The following is a 17,430-nucleotide window of genomic DNA, read 5'->3' as shown; positions in this document are numbered from 1 at the left end:
TATAGATTCTTTTAAGAAATAAAACCTCATTTTCAAGTTCTTGCGAGATTTCTCTTGTCACGGCCGTGGCGCAGTGGTTAGAGCGCTTACTTTATAAGCATGAGATCCAGGTTCAAAACAAGCTTTGGACATATTTTCGCATCACGGTAAGGAAGGAGGCATGAGCTTCCTTGTTAAATGTACTACTGCGGTGCTCTGTGACAAGACCGTTAGGTCTTCTTGGGGCACCTAAACAACAAAAAAAATATTTGTGCTGAAATTGTTGAGCAGCCAATACAAGATCTTCGTCATTCAAATACTTAAACTGCCATTAAAGTCCAAAAAGTTTACAAATTTCTTGTAACAACTGAAATCGTCGCATGAGGCCAGATTGAATCGATTCAATGATGACGAAACATACATTGATTTTAAAACACAGCTCAGCATTATCTTGACTTGGCAAATGACGATTAGTTGAAAACTCACATGAAACACCAATATTTCTTGCAACAAGTTTTGACTTGGTTAAAATCTTATCAAAGTGTTAACGCAACATTTGAATGCCATTAAATAGATTTTCATTGTTATCCTTTTCAACATCAAGAGTAGCATGACTTGTCTGAATGATTAGATTTGTTTGATAAATCATCCAGATAGACGACATCAAAATGCATTCAAATTTAGAAATATACTTTTGAATAGCATTGAGTTCCATTTTAGCCTGGGCTGTTAAATGTAGCACCCCAGTTCATTTAAAGCACTTCTCGCTAAATTCAAATGTTGTGTAACTGGTTTAACACCATCAATCCGTGCTGACCATCTTGTCATGAACATTCCATCCAACGAAACAGGAAGATTTAGTTTTAGAATTTCCCACTTTTGAGGACTGCTACTAATTAAGTTGTACATTTGCTGAGTAGATCCGAAATACGTTACTCCTTCTTTGATTGATTCAGCGCAACCAACACCAACTAAATTTAATGCTTGATTTCCGTAGCGAGAAAACATACAGCTTGGATTTTGTTATATCAAAACCACTTGTACCCCGTTATACTTTCCAGCCTTATTAGCATCGTTGTTTTAGCTAGTGTTCGAGCAGTAATTTCTCTTCAATTTTTTTTTTGAGAAACTGTCAAATAAAATAAATCTTTCTTCAATTGAAAACTTTGAATTGTCAAACATTTTAGCATAGCGAATAACCAGAGTAGTTTGCTCTTTGTACGAGTAATCTGGAGTAGCATCAGCTATTATTGAATTATACTTCGCTATTATTCAGCTATTCAGCTATTATTGAATTATACTTATTATTGAATTATACTTCGCTTTCACAATTTCATGGAGGATTACTGTTTGAAAATGTGAACCACAAATATCAATAAACCTCTGGTTTGATATCTTGAATTTTACTTGCGCCGGTAATGAGATTTTGGGTTCATCCTGTTTTCTGCTGGTTGTTGTTCCGAAATTGGGTCTTCTGCAATTGGCACAACTTTATTTTCAATGTTACCACTGGCACTCACACTTTGAAAATTTGTTTGCTTGTTCAATGTGAACTGTATTTTATGATTTTTTTAAAACGAATAAATTTTCTTCGAGTTGGTGCATGCTTCTTCGGCCAACTTTTTTCACTGCCGCCTATTACTTGCACCACTATCAAATTTTCTCTTCATTTTAATGGTATCTGAAAATAATATTGAAATTTGAAAATATAATAAACTTATACATCAATCAAACTTTTACAAATTTATATATTGAATTATGTTTAAAAATTAAAAAATTATTTACCAGAACAAAAAAATATTAATATTCTCAAAGTTACCAAATGTAACGTACAGAGGTTAACGTACAAAACGTAACGTACAAAGGCGAAGTGTATTAATTTGAACAAAATGATAAGAAACAGTTCAAAATAAAGTAGTTTAATCCTGCTTGATAATGTACAACTAAAAAAGAAGAAAAAAATGAAGCTACTAAAAAGCAAAACATAAAGTCATAATTGAGTTGTATCAATTTGATCAAGCGTGCCCGACGGAAGGTTAACTGCATCATTAAATGACGTAATCTTTATAATGTCGGATTTAGGTTTTGAAATTTTAATTTCATAAGTCAACTTTAATTTCAATTATCTCAACTTTCAAATTGAGTCAAATTTAGGTTTAATTATTTAGAGTAATTAGAAATTTAGAATTATTATTCTGATGTTTTTTTTTGTGTTTAAAAAATATAGTTTGAAAATATGTGGCCCCAACTAAATCGGAGGCCCAGGCCATATGGCCCATGTGGCTACCCCTCTGATAGGGCCTTTCTATAAGATTCAAGCTAGACATGAAATAGATATCTATAAACTTGTCTATAAAAGTACATGCAATGTTTCATTCAATGATTTGCGGCATATCCAAAGACAAACAGAATATGCCACGGTTGAATAAACAATTTTTATTTGGTCAAAAAATGCATCTGCTAAGATTTTGCGGCTCAATGGTCTAGCGGTATGATTCTCGCTTTGGGTGCGAGAGGCCCCGGGTTCGAATCCCGGTTGAGCCCATTTCTTTTCTTTATGATTCATGAGTCAAATGAAATTTCTGTATCAGACTTTTTAGTAATCTTTTTAAATTTTAGTTACGTGAAGCAAACAATTAGAACTCTTTTAAAAATTCTCTAATTTTTATTATAACTGTAAAAACATTTTTTAATTTGATCTTATTGCAATGAACTTTGTCAAAAAGCTAAAAGCAAGTCACAATATAATTCTTTTATAGGGTAGATTAGGGTAATATGAGCACCTTAGGTATATGAGCAAACTTAAAGATTCTTTAGATATAAGTAGTGAAGTTTAAGTTGCTTTGTATTTTTTGAATCGACTTTATATGGTGATAACAATCAGTACAATTAGCGTAATTTTATATGCAGTAGTTAGCGGCAATCATCTAATTAAAACGCTGTTAAATTTTTTACGTTGTTAAAATAGAATCATCACGCATGAATAAATCTGTGGCTCGAAATTTTGGTGCTAAAATAATGAAATTAATTTTTTCATAAAGAAAAATATGTTTGCTAAAAATGCAATCCATTTTTGCTTGAAAAACTATGCATAGAAACATTTAGTTTTGACTTTATTTGAAGATGCCATTTTTGTGTAATATGATCATGCTCAAATTACCCAGTGTATTTTATTGAAATTACCTAGTTTATAGTCCTAAAATAGCAATAGTTTTAATTGCCTTTTGAATAAAAACAAAACATAGTAAAAAAATTAAACATTTCAGCAGTACTAAATATCTTTCTGTAATTTAAATTTGAAAAATTTGAATTTTTAACGTTCAAAGGTTTAAATTAATAAAATTAAAAAAATAACAAACAGATTTTTTGTTGTTGTTGCGGAAAACATAGTAGTCTGGGTAATATAAGCACTTTTGCTACTTTTTTACAACCTCTGTGTTTTTAAGAAAAAATTTTGGGTGCCCAAATATCAAAGTGGATCATGAGTAGGGATCCCTAAAAATTGTTTATTCTCAAAAATTTAAATCCAGCATAACTATTTTTAAAAAAACTCCAATTTTAGCTTAAGGAGCTCATATTACCCTAATCTACCCTATTTCTTATTGCGGTCTTTATTTATAGAATAAAATAGTTTTGCCTAATTTTGATTTGTCTTAGAAATGGACTTGAACATCTTTCAAAAGAAAGTTAAAAAAAGTGATGATATCAGCAGAAAATATATTTTCTTGTATTTTGTTGTTTTGTTTTATATACTTTATCGAGTATACTTATATTTTATACTGCACAATTGTATATAGTTTATGTTGATTTGTTTTTATTGGTTAGTTTGATCTTAATTATTATTATTATTTTTATAATTACTATGAATAATATATTTGATATTGATCTTCTAGAAGTCTTGCCGATTATATTTGTAATAAAGCTATTCTGTAATAGGCAAAAAAAACATTTATATATATAGATAAAACAATTGAATTTGCAAAAAACCACACAGTTATTCCTAAAGAAACAATCCGTATAATAAAACATTGTAGAAAAACCTTACTTTATTTTAATAAGGAAGCTTGGAAAAAGCAAAATATGCACGACTGCTTTGATGTAACAATGGGCAGTTATGACGGAGCAGAAATTTGTGAATTTGTTGGACAACACATTTTAGATTTATTAAGTAAAATAATCAATATAAATGATTTAGGCCTTTATTGCGATGATGGTTTAATAGTAATGCATAAAAAATCTGGTTCGCAGCTCGATAATATTAGAAAAGACATAAAAACTTTTAAAATATTAGCTTTCATATTGAAATAAACATAAATTTAAAAATTGTAAACTTTCTTGTTGTCACATTTAATCTCTCTGAAAACTCATATAAGCCTTTCAAAAAACCAAACGATGAATTATTGTATATTAACATTAACTCAAATCATCCACCTCAAATTCTAAAACAAATCCTAATTTTAATTAATAACAGGCTATACCAAAACTCCTCTAATGAAAATGCATTCAATTTCTCTAAACAAATATTTGAAGATGCCCTTAAAAAAAAGTGGTTTTGAAAATTTTGAACTAAAATTTGATCCTTAAAAAAAGAATACGAAAAAGCGAAATAGAACTAGAAATACAATTTGGTTCAACCCCCCATATAGCAAAAATGATTCCACTAATATAGGAAAAATATTTTTAGAATTGGTCGATAAGCATTTCCCGCCCTCTAATAAATTACATAAAAATTTTAATCGAAATACAGTTAAAGTTAGCAGCTGTTGTACAAAAAATATGGAAAGAATTATAAAAGGTCTTAATAATGCTTTGATAAACAAATAGGAAACCCTAAATAAAAAAACTACAGAAAATTGTAATGGTAAACAAAAAAACACTTGTCCAATGAGTGGAAGTTTAAGTTTATGTGATTAGCGTATCTTAATTTAAATAGAGTCTCACTTATCCCAGTGTACGATTTTTCATTAGAAGATGAATCAAGATTATCTGTTGTTACAGTTGCTTGATACACAATGTTGCTTGTTAAACATTTATTAAACAACGGACAGAGATTTTATTATAGCAGTTACAGTCCTGTTGATTAAGGTTTGTATTGTTGCATAAAATGTATTTGTTGTGCGAATTTATAATAGATTTTACACTTGGCATACAACTGTAGCTAACTTTGACTGTGTTCCTGTTAAAGATTTTATGCAGTTTATTATTATTAGGAAAATGTTTGTCAATAAGTTTCAAAAAACATTTTCCCACGTTGGTGCTAACGTTTTTACTAAATGGAGGGTTAAAACCAAATGATGTTGCGGGCTCTGTTCCGTTTTGGAGTTGATATTGTTATAGGATTATATGTTAGACTACATTTATAACCAGACTTTAATAAAGCTTCATTATATAGAGGAATAGTATTTTGAAATATTTCTTTGTTAGATGAACTTGTAGACAATCTAAGTTCAATCGAACGTGGTATTTGTTTTAATATACTCGGCGGGTGATTTGAATCAGCATGGATGTAATTTAATGTATTATCTGGTTTAAAATAAGGTTTAAAAGTGCAGTCACAAAGATTTAGAGTCACGTCAAGGTAGTTAACAATTTTCATGTTGCATTGTATAGAAATTCGTAAGCAATTGCATTTAAATATTTCGACAATATGCTTTTTTATTTTTTCCATTTGAGGGCCGTTTTTATTACTAAAAACTGCCGAGCCATCGTCACGGTATAAACCAACCTCAAGCTTGTTATAAAATTTTGAAATTTGAAAAAGAAGAAATATTCCTACCAGCTCACAAGCCTCTGCACTTTCGAACGCTCCCATGGAAACATCAAATAAACCACTTGATTGCTTTATCCAAACTTGATCATTGTTAAAAAGCAAAGACTTTCTTGCATGAAAAATTAGTGATATGTTTTCTTTATTTAATGTTAGGTGTTGCTTCGCAAAATTGATAGAGTTTTTAAGAAGTGTTTCACTGATAGAAGGGTAGAAGTCGATAATATCAAAAACTAAAAATTTATAAAGGTGTTTATCTTTTATGGCCTTAAACCAATCGATAACATTTCGAGTGTTTTTCCATTGATTTAATTGTAATATATTTCTTAGGTGTGTATTAATTTTAGAAAGAATATCTTTACTAATTCTACCAACCTCGTTTTTAGCAGGATTCAATAAACGGACAGTCGGATTGTTTTCAAAATTATCTTTATGGTCTTTTAAAGTGATAAAACAATCGGAAGATGTGGTAATGTCAATTTTATTGAAAACTTCATGATTTTTCAAAAAACGTTTACCTTCTAAGCTTACTTTATTTATTACGTTTGAGTTGGATAATTTGTAGTTTAAAGTGATGGCATTTCCTAACAAGTGGTTGTAATCGTTCTTAGATAAATTGTAAAGATTGGTCGTTTTATCAGCATACGTATAAGTTAAGTTAGATTTTCGAATACTGTTTATATCTTTTTTTAATTTATTTTGGAAACTGCTGTGCACCTTTCGAAACTTAATGTGTTTTACAAGATCAATGAGTTCATTCTCAAAAGCTATCATTTCTGTAATTTGTTTTGGATGATTAGATGTTTTTAATCCGTAGTTATAATAAAAATTGTTCTTACTATTTGAACTCTTGTTTAAAAAGAAAAACGCTTTCCATCGCATTCTTTTAATTAATGTTTCAGTTTTATCCAATAAATGTATTTTGAAGTCTTTAATGGATGGTATCGGAATGTTCTTGACTGAATATCCAAAGTTTATTTTTTCCATCACATATGCGACTTGATTAGAGTGCTCAACGTATGGAGCAAAAATATTGTTGTTTTGATTATGTAATAATAATCAATTTTTTCGATTTGAGAGTGATCAATATAAAGTGAAATAATCTCAAAATAGATCAATAAATAAATAAAAAAGTAAGATGAAAAAAAACAACTTTTTTACAGTACTTTAAGTTTCATGCCGTTTGCGGCACTCATCAGCCATATATTTAAATCAAGAAAAAACCGTTCAAAAATGCAATTAGAAAACCGTTACAAAATTATGGAATGAGTTCTGACGTCAAATAATAATAAAAGTAATAATAATGACAATAATAATAATAAAAATAATGATAATATGGAAAAACATCTTTTTTAATTGTCAGTGTCATTTTGGGAAAGAAGGAATCAGTTTCTATGTCTAGACTTAGAAACAATCTCACTCCTTTTATTCAATAAATTAGTGTTTTTATAATATAGAATTTCATATTTTTCGGTGAGACATAATTTGCAATTGTAATTTTTGCAATTGTAATTTTAATTGTATTTTTGAACGGTTTTTTCTTGATTTAAATATATGGCTGATGAGTGCCGCACACGGCATGAAACTTTAAGTACCGTGAAAATGTTATTTTTTTTTATCTTACTTTTATATATATATATATATATATATATATATATATATATATATATATATATATATATATATATATATATATATATATATATATATATATATAGTATATATATATATATATATATATATATATATATATATATATATATATATATATATAAATACATATAAAAAACACCAAACCACTGCTAAATATGTAAATTAAAGTTTACGCTTCTGAAGACAAAAACGTCAAGCCACTACCAAAGGATGGTTCACCTTCAGACATAGTCTACATACATATATTGGCAGATACGCATGCATCCATTCTTTTTTATTTTCTTTTTCTTATATAATTTAAGTTTTTATTATTTTTGTTCAATTTTTTTATTACAAAATTAAATTTAATAATAAAAGTATATAAAGTTTGTAATATAATATTATAAATTAAAGTAAAAATAAACATGTTAAAATAATTCACTAAAATTAAACAATTGCTTGTTGATAAAAAAACAAAAAAACAACAAAAAAGAATATACACCAAATATATATACATATAGAGGAAAGGCGCCTATGATGGCATAGAGCCTATGATGCATACCGGTCATATTTCCATTAAAATTAACTGTGCAGAAATGAAATTTTCATGCATTTTATATTCAAGTTTTGTGCATTTAGTGGAATAGTTACTTTAATTTTATCTTTTGAACAAAGCAGACACAGCTTGTTTTAATGAAATTGATGACTTTAACCCATGATGGCATACGGACGAGTTGGGGTGTTGAAATATTGACGAGTTGGAAATTTTTTTTTATAAGAAAAACTTATTTTTAAGTAAAGTTAAAATAAAGCGATGCTCCAAAATTTTTTTTTGGTCCAAAAAATACGTAAAACGCAATATATCATATACGCATGCGCAAAATTTTACTATGCTGGTGTGTAGCATAAAATGGTAAATTAGGATGGTTTCGAGTAATTTCTGGCTTTTCTGAGAGAAGACTCTAAGGTTAAATGAAATCATTAAACTACCCTCGATCCATCCTGGCCCCATCCAAAAAATAAAACTGATGAAAACTCCCAGGGTAATTATTGTTCTAGATGTAACAAGGAATGTATCCATATCAAAACTTTTATTATTGGTCTTCAGGATACTGAATAATAAAGCTTCAAAGTTAAGTATGCCACCATAGGCGCCTTTCTCCTACTAAATTAGAGAAGGGATTTCCAAAAAATATAAAAGTAGATTAGTATATCTACAGTTAAAAAAATGAGTTTTTTAAGATTTTGTTTAAAAGAATCAAAATTACATTCTTGAGAAAAATCTTCAGAAGTGTTTAGAACTATTCTATTCCATAAAAATGTTCCGCGAAATGAAATAAAAAATTTTTCAAAATTAGTTTGAGAAAATGGTTGTCGAATTAAATTATCGTTCCTTAAAAATATATTTATTTCTATCTCTTTGTAAATATTATACTATCTCTTTGTAAATATTATACCAAAATTATTACTTAAATAAATTCAAAAAAAAAAATCTGGGTGCTATTTGACATCTTTAAATATTAAACTTGTTAAAAGATATCAAAATTTGTGATATATATGTGTTATACATAGTTAAAGTTGTCTGACTTAAAAATAGTTTTTATGACTTAGAACGTTTTTGTATACATCGATTCATTTAACATATTGAGTGCTTTCATATCATATAAAAGAGGCTTGGCGTGAGCAACGGTCCTTGAAATTTATAAGGCGTGCTACATGCTTCTGATGCCGATAGAGACGTTTAAGTTTACTTTCATAAGTGCTACCCTAAGCAATGTTTGCATAGTTAATATGGCAATGAATTAGCGAATAATATAATTGAATTAAGGTATGTTTATCAAGAACGTTTCTTATTTTGTGTAAAATGCCCATACCCTTTGAAATTTTATTGCACAAGTTAGCTATGTGGCATTTCCATGTAAGATTTTCATCTATATATACACCTAAAAATCTTGTCACAATTCTTTTAATAATTATGTTATCGATAAAAAGAAAAGGTAAGTTGCTAGGCAGGTGGTGCTATTTACCAAAAGGATAAAAAAAGAGTTCATTTAGTTTTATCAATATTTAATGATAGTTTGTTTATCTAAACCATTCGGAAATTTTGACTAGTTCAATGTTCATGTTGCTAAAAGTGTAAAAATGTTTTTATGAAAAAGAAATAAGTTAGAATCATCAGCAAACATAACTGTCATTAGATCAGAATCTTTTGGTAGATCATTAATATATATTAGAAATAGGAGGGGTCCTAATATGGATCCTTGAGGAACTCCACATGAAATATTTAACAAATTAGATGATACGTTATCATCCGCATAAACAAATTGTTTATGCGGATGATAATGCTGTTTAATTGATATTGAAAAAAATCTTAAAGAGTATATCTTTTAAAACATCAAATGAACTTATAATAATGTTGCCGTTAACACCATCAGGGCCTACTATTTTGTTAGATTTTAACATTTTAAAGGCAATTTCAAACTCTTTAAAGATAATTCAAAAGAGTTCAAGTAAGAGTTTAGAGGGAAGCATAGATCATTCATTAAACTGTTAGTTATAGGATCTCTTTTTGCAAGATTTCGTCCTGCAGAAACAAAATATTTATTCTTCCGTAATTTGTCTTTTATCATATAAAAATTCATTATTATATTTAACCGTGTTTGGCAAAGAGTGAGAAGTGTATTTTTTGCTGCCTTTAATTTCTCTTATTATAAATCAAGTGCGTTTAAAATTTAATTTATATTTATCTAGTAAATTTAAATTGTATATATATATTTTTTTTTTCTTGAGGCTTTCAAAAAATTTAGCGTAATTTTTATATATAATTTTATTTTCATTTGTTTTACATTTTAAGTAATTAATGTATAATTTTTGTTTAATTTTTGAAGACTTTTCTTTAATTTTTTATTTAATGATGTTTAAAAACAATTTGTTCGATTAAAACCATTGGGATAATTTATCAAGTTCTTTGTTTACTGTTTAAAATAATTTACTGATATCTTTACAATAAAACAATAATAAAACAAATTGGTATCATTCGCAAACAAAATTGAACTTAAATGTTAGAAAATTTATTTAAACTGTTTATATAAATGAAAAATAAAAGGGGTCTTAAGATTGATTCTCGAGGAACACCATAGATATTTGTCTTATAATCCGTTTTTCCTCTAACATATAATATGTGCTGCTTCCTAATAGTCAAATAACTCTCAAACCAGCACGAATTAGTATTTACTAAACCATAACTTTTGAGCTTGGATAGAAGGATTTGGTGATTACTGTGCCAAAAGCTTCTAATTAAATCAATGAATACACCTAGGGAAATACTCGACATCAAACGCTTTAAATATATCAAGAATAAGGTTAGTGATTTCATAATCAGTGAAATGGCAAAATCTGAATATAATCTGTTTAGGCTATATTATTAACGGTTAAAAAAAATATAGTCTTTTTGACATAACTTGTTCCAATATCTAATATTTTTAATATTTTAGAAAAACAAGAAAAAAGTTGAGATTGGTCTATAATTAGAAACATCTGAAAGATCTCGTGATTTTAAAACTGGAATGAGGGCTTTTTATTTTTTAAGTTATCTTTGGAATCATCTTGTTTTAAAGATAAATTAAAAATGTATAACTTGAAAAAGCTTTATATTCATTAAAAAAAAAACATTGCTATGTTAGAAAAATGGGTAATAAACTGGAAAATGCAATTCAATTTTGAGAAAGTGTAAAACCATGCATATTGATAACAAAAATAAAAATTATAAATATTTCGTCACAAACAATAATATAAAGCAAGAATTAATTACAACTAAATTGGAAAAAGATCTAAGGCAAACTATAAATTTGTATAATATGCAAATCATTTAAGTATAAAAATAGTGAACTAATAATATTGTTTTCTAGTTTTATACGGCCACTTATACGGCCACATTTAGAATTTGCTATACAGGTATGGAGTCCTTATCTTGAAAAAGATATAAACATATTGAAAAAAATTCAAAAAGGGTTTTTTTTACAAATCGCACAGTCAAATTTTGGAACAAATTACCAATTGAAACAGTGGAAGAAAAATCTCAACTTATTTAAAGCTAAACTAGACTTAATCGAGTATATTTAACTTTCTTGTTATGTCTGTAAAAGATTTACCATGGCGTTGAATCTCAACAGTATTGTATATTATTTATATTGTTATATTATTATTAAAGCACAAGGATTGGATGAAATATTTAATGATATAGCTATTTCGAACAAAATCAGTCTAAGCAGACTCTAATCTTTATACTAAAGTTCTCGATAAGTTCAAATGTAATAATTATTCGGACAAAACTTTATTTATAATGGAATCAATAATAACTTCTCAATAACAATTCATTTTACACAAATCAATTTTGATTTCAAAAAATCTTTTAACTGACTGAATAGTCAAATAAATAACTCATGGTTTTAAACAAAAAAAACTTTTAAACATGATTTTAAACAAACAAACTTTAGAATACTTTATTGACTTATCAAAAGCATTTGATACCGAAGAACACTGCATCCTTTTAGATAAACTAAAGCTAAACAAGGTTAATAAAACTATTATATTATTGGATAAAATACAAGTCCACATTTAAACCCAGTGAGCACTAGACGTAAAAAAGATGTTTTTTAAACGTTTTTTGAAAGTTTTGAACGTCTTTTGAACGTTTTGGACGTTTTTTTAAACTTTCAAAATAAGTCTTTTTTTGAACTCATGCCCACTGGGAAGATGCGAAAACAAGTCCAAACTTAAAGTTGAGGTAACAAGTTTACACCTAAAGTTATGAAAACAGTTTCACACTTAAAGTTGAAAAAACAAGTCCACGCTAAAGTTTAGAAAATAAACCATATATTTTTCATTAAAAAAAAACCTTCCTTTTTAGTCAGGGTAGATTAGGGTAATATGAGCGAAAATTGGAATATTTTCAAAAATAATTATGCTGAATCCAAAATTTTTGCAAATAAACAATTTCTAGCCCTGCTGGATCCACTTAGATATTTGGGCACCCAACATTTTTTCTTAAAAACACAAAGGTTTTAAAAAAGTAGCAAAAGTGCTCATATTACCCAGACCACTAGGTAATATGAACACTTTAAATTAGCTCAAAAAAAATAACATTAAGTAAAAAAAATACCAACCTGACAATTTGAACTAATTTTTGGAATATAATGATTCGTTATTAACAAAACTTATCGTTAAAAGATCAAATTTTAAGCCACTTTTGTTGAAACAATATTACTGTTTTCCGCAACAACAAAAAATAGTTTGTAATTTTTTCAATTTTATTTACTCAAACCTTTGAACAATAAAAATTCAAATTTTTTGAATTTAAATTACAGAAAAATGTTTAGCTTGGTTAAAATATTAAAATTTTTTATTGTGTTTTGTTTTTATTCAAAAAGCAATTAAAACCACTGCTATTTTAGGACTTTAAACGAGGTAATTTCAATGAAAAACACTGGGTAGTTTGGGCATGCTCATATTACACAAAAATTGCATCTTTGAATTAGGTCAAAACTATGCATTGTTTTTCAAACAAAACTTGATCGGAGTTTCAGCTAACATATTTTTCTTTACGAAAAAATTAATTTCATTATTTTAGCACTGAAAATTTCGCGCCACAGATTTATTCATGCGCGATGATATTTTTTAACAACGCAAAAAATTTAACAACGTTTAAATCAGATGATAGCCGCTATAAATTTACTGCATACAAATTTACGCTAATTGTACTGCTTCCTGTTATTACCATATAAAGTTGATTCAAAAAATACAAAGCCACTTTAACTTCACTGCTTACATTTAAGAAATCTTTAAGTATGCTCATATTGCCAAGCTGCTCGTATTACCCTAATCTACCCTACCTGATTTTATCTTAAATGATAAATTAGTTAAAAAGCAAGCCGGTTAAGATTTTTGGACTAATTTATCATTTAAGTTCAAAGGTTAACTTTAAAATATATTCGGTCTAAAATCAACAAAACTTTTGGTTAGATGTATCGAGTTCATTTAAAAAACGTTAAAAAACATTTAAAAAGTTTTATTTAAAAAAAAACACATAAAGAAAACCATCCATTTTAGTTGCCTGATTTTATCAACAAGAACTCCTATACGAACTCTTGTTGATAAAAATGTATCCTGATTTCCACAAATAAAATATATCCGGTCTAAAATCACTGAAACTTTTACATCAATAAACAAAATCTCAAAGTATAATTTGGGCTAGTTTAATTCATTGCTTTGTTGGCTACACAAACATGTCAAGGGCAAGTATATAGCATTGTATATCGGGTATACACACATGTCATGGGCAAGCATTGTATATTGGGTATGGAATACATATCAAAAAGGATTTAAATGTATAAAGTTATGAGATTTTTTTAAATTTTCTAATAGAAAAAAAAATTTTAATTATCATTTATGTATTATTTGAGCCAACGTCTTTTTTTTAAGTTTTTTTTTATTCACTTATAAGTTTATTAAATCTTTTCTTATAATTACTATATTTTTATTGTAACTTCATATCTATGAAAATAATTTTCTTCTGGAAAGATGGCATATTGTCATCTTCATATTCTTTAAGCCACCGTCTATTTATTTTTTTATTTAATAAAAATTGTTTATTAAACAGCGAAATAAATCTAATGAAATAATATTTCTATACTTTTTTATTCATTTAAATATTGTTCATTATTGATTAAAACATCAAATTGAAATTTTGGTTGTTGCATCTCTATTTTTTTTTTAAATAATTTCTTTATTAAACATTTTTTACCACAGATCTCCCCGCATGCAGAAATATCTACGAAACAATGTAGGGGAGAGTGGGGCACAGCTGAACAAAAATTGTTAAATTTTGATTTACTAAAGTTTTTCTGCTTGTAACTTTACTCCTAAGTTTAATACAAACAAAACTATCTTTGGTGGGATTAAATTATGTCCAAGTAAAGATAAAAACAGTTGTATTTTGTAGGCGACACGCATTATAACAAAGCTCGCAAAATTGTTCAGCTGTGCCCCATTGTAGGGCACAGTTGAAACAGGGATGGGGCACACTTGAACTTAGCATTTTCTACAATTGATTCCCATGACAAATTAGACCCAGTAAAACAATAAAAAGCAAGAACAAATGCAGTCTGCAAAAACTTTAAGCATTAATACTGAATAAACAAAACGTCTTACATGCACAATACTTATCTAGAAGGCGAAAGAACATACAGCTATAAAATTACTATAAAATACAGCAATAAAACTTTTAATTTATTTTTTTGTCTTGCCATTTGTTTTATCTTACTATTATTACTGTTCATGCTCAGTTTCCGTTTGCTGGATAAAGATCTTGCTTGAATAGCCTTCTCCAGCCTCTCCTCTCAGTGTGTCTGTGAGAATTCTGGTGGAACCTTTTTTCCTTCCTCCAGTGGTCTTTTGTGGTGCTGCTTTTGGAAAAGGCCCGATCTCAGCCAGACTGACAATCCCAGTAGATGCAGACTGAACTGGAGGTACCGACTGAACTGATGTAGACGGTGCAGACTGAACTGCAGGTGCTGACTGGACTGATGAAGACGGTGCAGATTCAGCTTCAAATTCAATATCTCTCTGCAATATACTGTGGTCTGCCGAATCAGGTCTGACATCACAGCTGAATCTGCTCTCTACAGGAATTTCTCTGTCTGTTACATATGAAGATAGAAACTCGATACTGTCCAAAATATCACAATTAAAAGGATAAATCCCTGACACTAAATATCCACAACTAATGTTTGCAGCAGTAAATGCCAGTGGGAAAGCCTGCCCAACGAACTCTGCAATTTCATAAATGTTTACCAGCTGGCCTCGATGACTTACAATATAGCCTGCACAAGCATTGTTGTAAATCGTTTAAGGGGTCCATAGACCGACCTGTCGAGAGGCTGTAGTTTTTGGCTTCTATGCGGCGTGAAAGTGAGATGTACCCCGCCACTGTCTTTAGCTAGATTTAGTGAAGCTATTGATATATGGCTTTCATGATTGTCCATAATCAGCAGTACCAGTTGTGTTACAACTGGTACTGCTGATTATGGACATGAAACACTTTATCAAACATGTCAAGTGTTTCGATCCACCTTTGATAAAGTGTTTCATGTCCATAAAACACTTTATCAAACATGTCAAGTGTTTCGACATGTTTGATAAAGTGTTTCATGTACAGTTCACAGTTTTTAGCCGTCATCCAAACTGAAAGATGCGAAAGACCTAAACTTCCCGGGGAGCATTCTTTATCATTGGATTCCTAAAGTAGACACATGGGAAGATGAATACTGGCGGTATGAAGTTTCCAATTGCATTAACTGTGTAGCATACAATAACGAGAGTACCATGTTCTGTCAATGTTACTTGACCAACCTGTTTTGCTCCCCTTTCTGCAATAACCTTGCCAGGTGAATGGACAGTTGCGACACCAGTTTCGTCGACATTAAAGATTTGATGAGGCTGGAACTTATCTCGCTGACAAACGTCAATTAGATTGACAAAAAATCCACCAACATTTGTTCTGTTAAAACTAGTAGCTCTTGACAAGCTTGTTGCTTGTGGTGATCGAAGGGACAAAGTCACATGGCGACGCATAAACTCCCTCCATAGCCAGTCTTTGCCAGCGGTTTGTTACAGTATCCAATTATTTTTGTAACAACTTTGTTGTTTGCCTGTGCGAATTCAAAAGCCAGAGAACGAGCTTCTTTCATCAACAAACCGTGGTGAAGTCTGGACGCTGTAAGTAAATATTCAACCAACAACTGCTCATCATCATTACTGAAAACCTGTCGGCGTGAATAATTTGGTTCAAAACGAACGACAGTGTCACTTCCAGTGTTCTTAAACTTCGTTACGTAACCGGATAGCGTAGACTTTGCAATTCCATAGTGAATGGCAGCCTGACACAATGACATGTCTCGGTTGACGATAGCTTAACCGCTTGACACGCCAAGCAATTAAGTAAAGATTTGTCAAGCAAACAAGTAAAGATATATAAATATATATATATATATATATATATATATATATATATATATATATATATATATATATATATATATATATATATATATATATATATATATATATATATATATATATATATATATATATATATATATATATATATATATATATATATATATATAGGACTAATGAACTGCAGATCTAAGAATTAATTAACAGCACCGTAGCCCTAATTAGGCGAAAGCCTATTTTAAAGCCAAACATGAACTATGGGGGCATGTCAAACAAACCAGGGGGCACACCTGAACACGTTCAATTGTGCCCCATTATTTTTGTTCAGTAAGACATCCCATACTGTACCGGTCTACTGACATGACCAGACGTAAATCTGCCAAAATCATCGAGTACAGTTGCATTTTCTAAGTACGTGTTTTAAAAATCTATTGATAAAATCAAAAGTATTCACGATCTATCGACAAACTTACGAGAAATCACAATTGTTATTGTCTATGAATTGAAAAGAAATAATCAATTTGTTTACATCATGCTTCACAACAAAGAATATTTATCAAATTTTATTCAAAAATTCAAATGATCAGCGTTACACTGTGTAACGTCCGCGGTTGTGCATAGATGAATGAATTGTGTTGATTTTTATGTTTGATGGCTTTGTTCAACTGTGCCCCGTGTTCAGCTGTGCCCCACTCTCCCCTACTTTATCATGTATTTTTAAATAACCATAATAACTTTTATTATGGTTATTTAAGAATACATGATAGCACTTTTTTATACTATATATTTTTTTAATATAGAAACTATGATTGAATTTACTGATTAGCCTTTTTTATTTGTCATTCATCAATGAATTCATTAAAAAAACATTTTATCATTTATAAAATTACAGTTAGATACTTTGTTTATATATACAAAATATATACAATTGCTTACCTTAGGCACCTGCATATCTAAACCACATAGTTACCTAAACCTATTTCAAAATTATCAGGAAAATATTTTATCTTAAAAATGCATTATGTTATAAAAGAATA

At 29.0% G+C, this 17,430-nt stretch overlaps 1 non-coding gene across 1 annotated transcript; it reads left to right on the top strand.

Annotated features, from left to right (window-relative positions):
* The first annotated feature begins 2,451 nt into the window (after nucleotides 1-2,451).
* Nucleotides 2,452-2,523, top strand: trnap-ugg (transfer RNA proline (anticodon UGG)). Its single transcript has one exon. It is a non-coding gene; the product is annotated as a tRNA-Pro (tRNA).
* The last annotated feature ends 14,907 nt before the right edge of the window (nucleotides 2,524-17,430 follow it).

The sequence above is a fragment of the Hydra vulgaris genome, chromosome 04, assembly GCF_038396675.1.
Source record: "Hydra vulgaris chromosome 04, alternate assembly HydraT2T_AEP".
In the NCBI taxonomy this organism is placed as follows: Eukaryota; Metazoa; Cnidaria; class Hydrozoa; order Anthoathecata; family Hydridae; genus Hydra; species Hydra vulgaris.
This window is presented reverse-complemented; position numbering and strand designations above follow the sequence as displayed.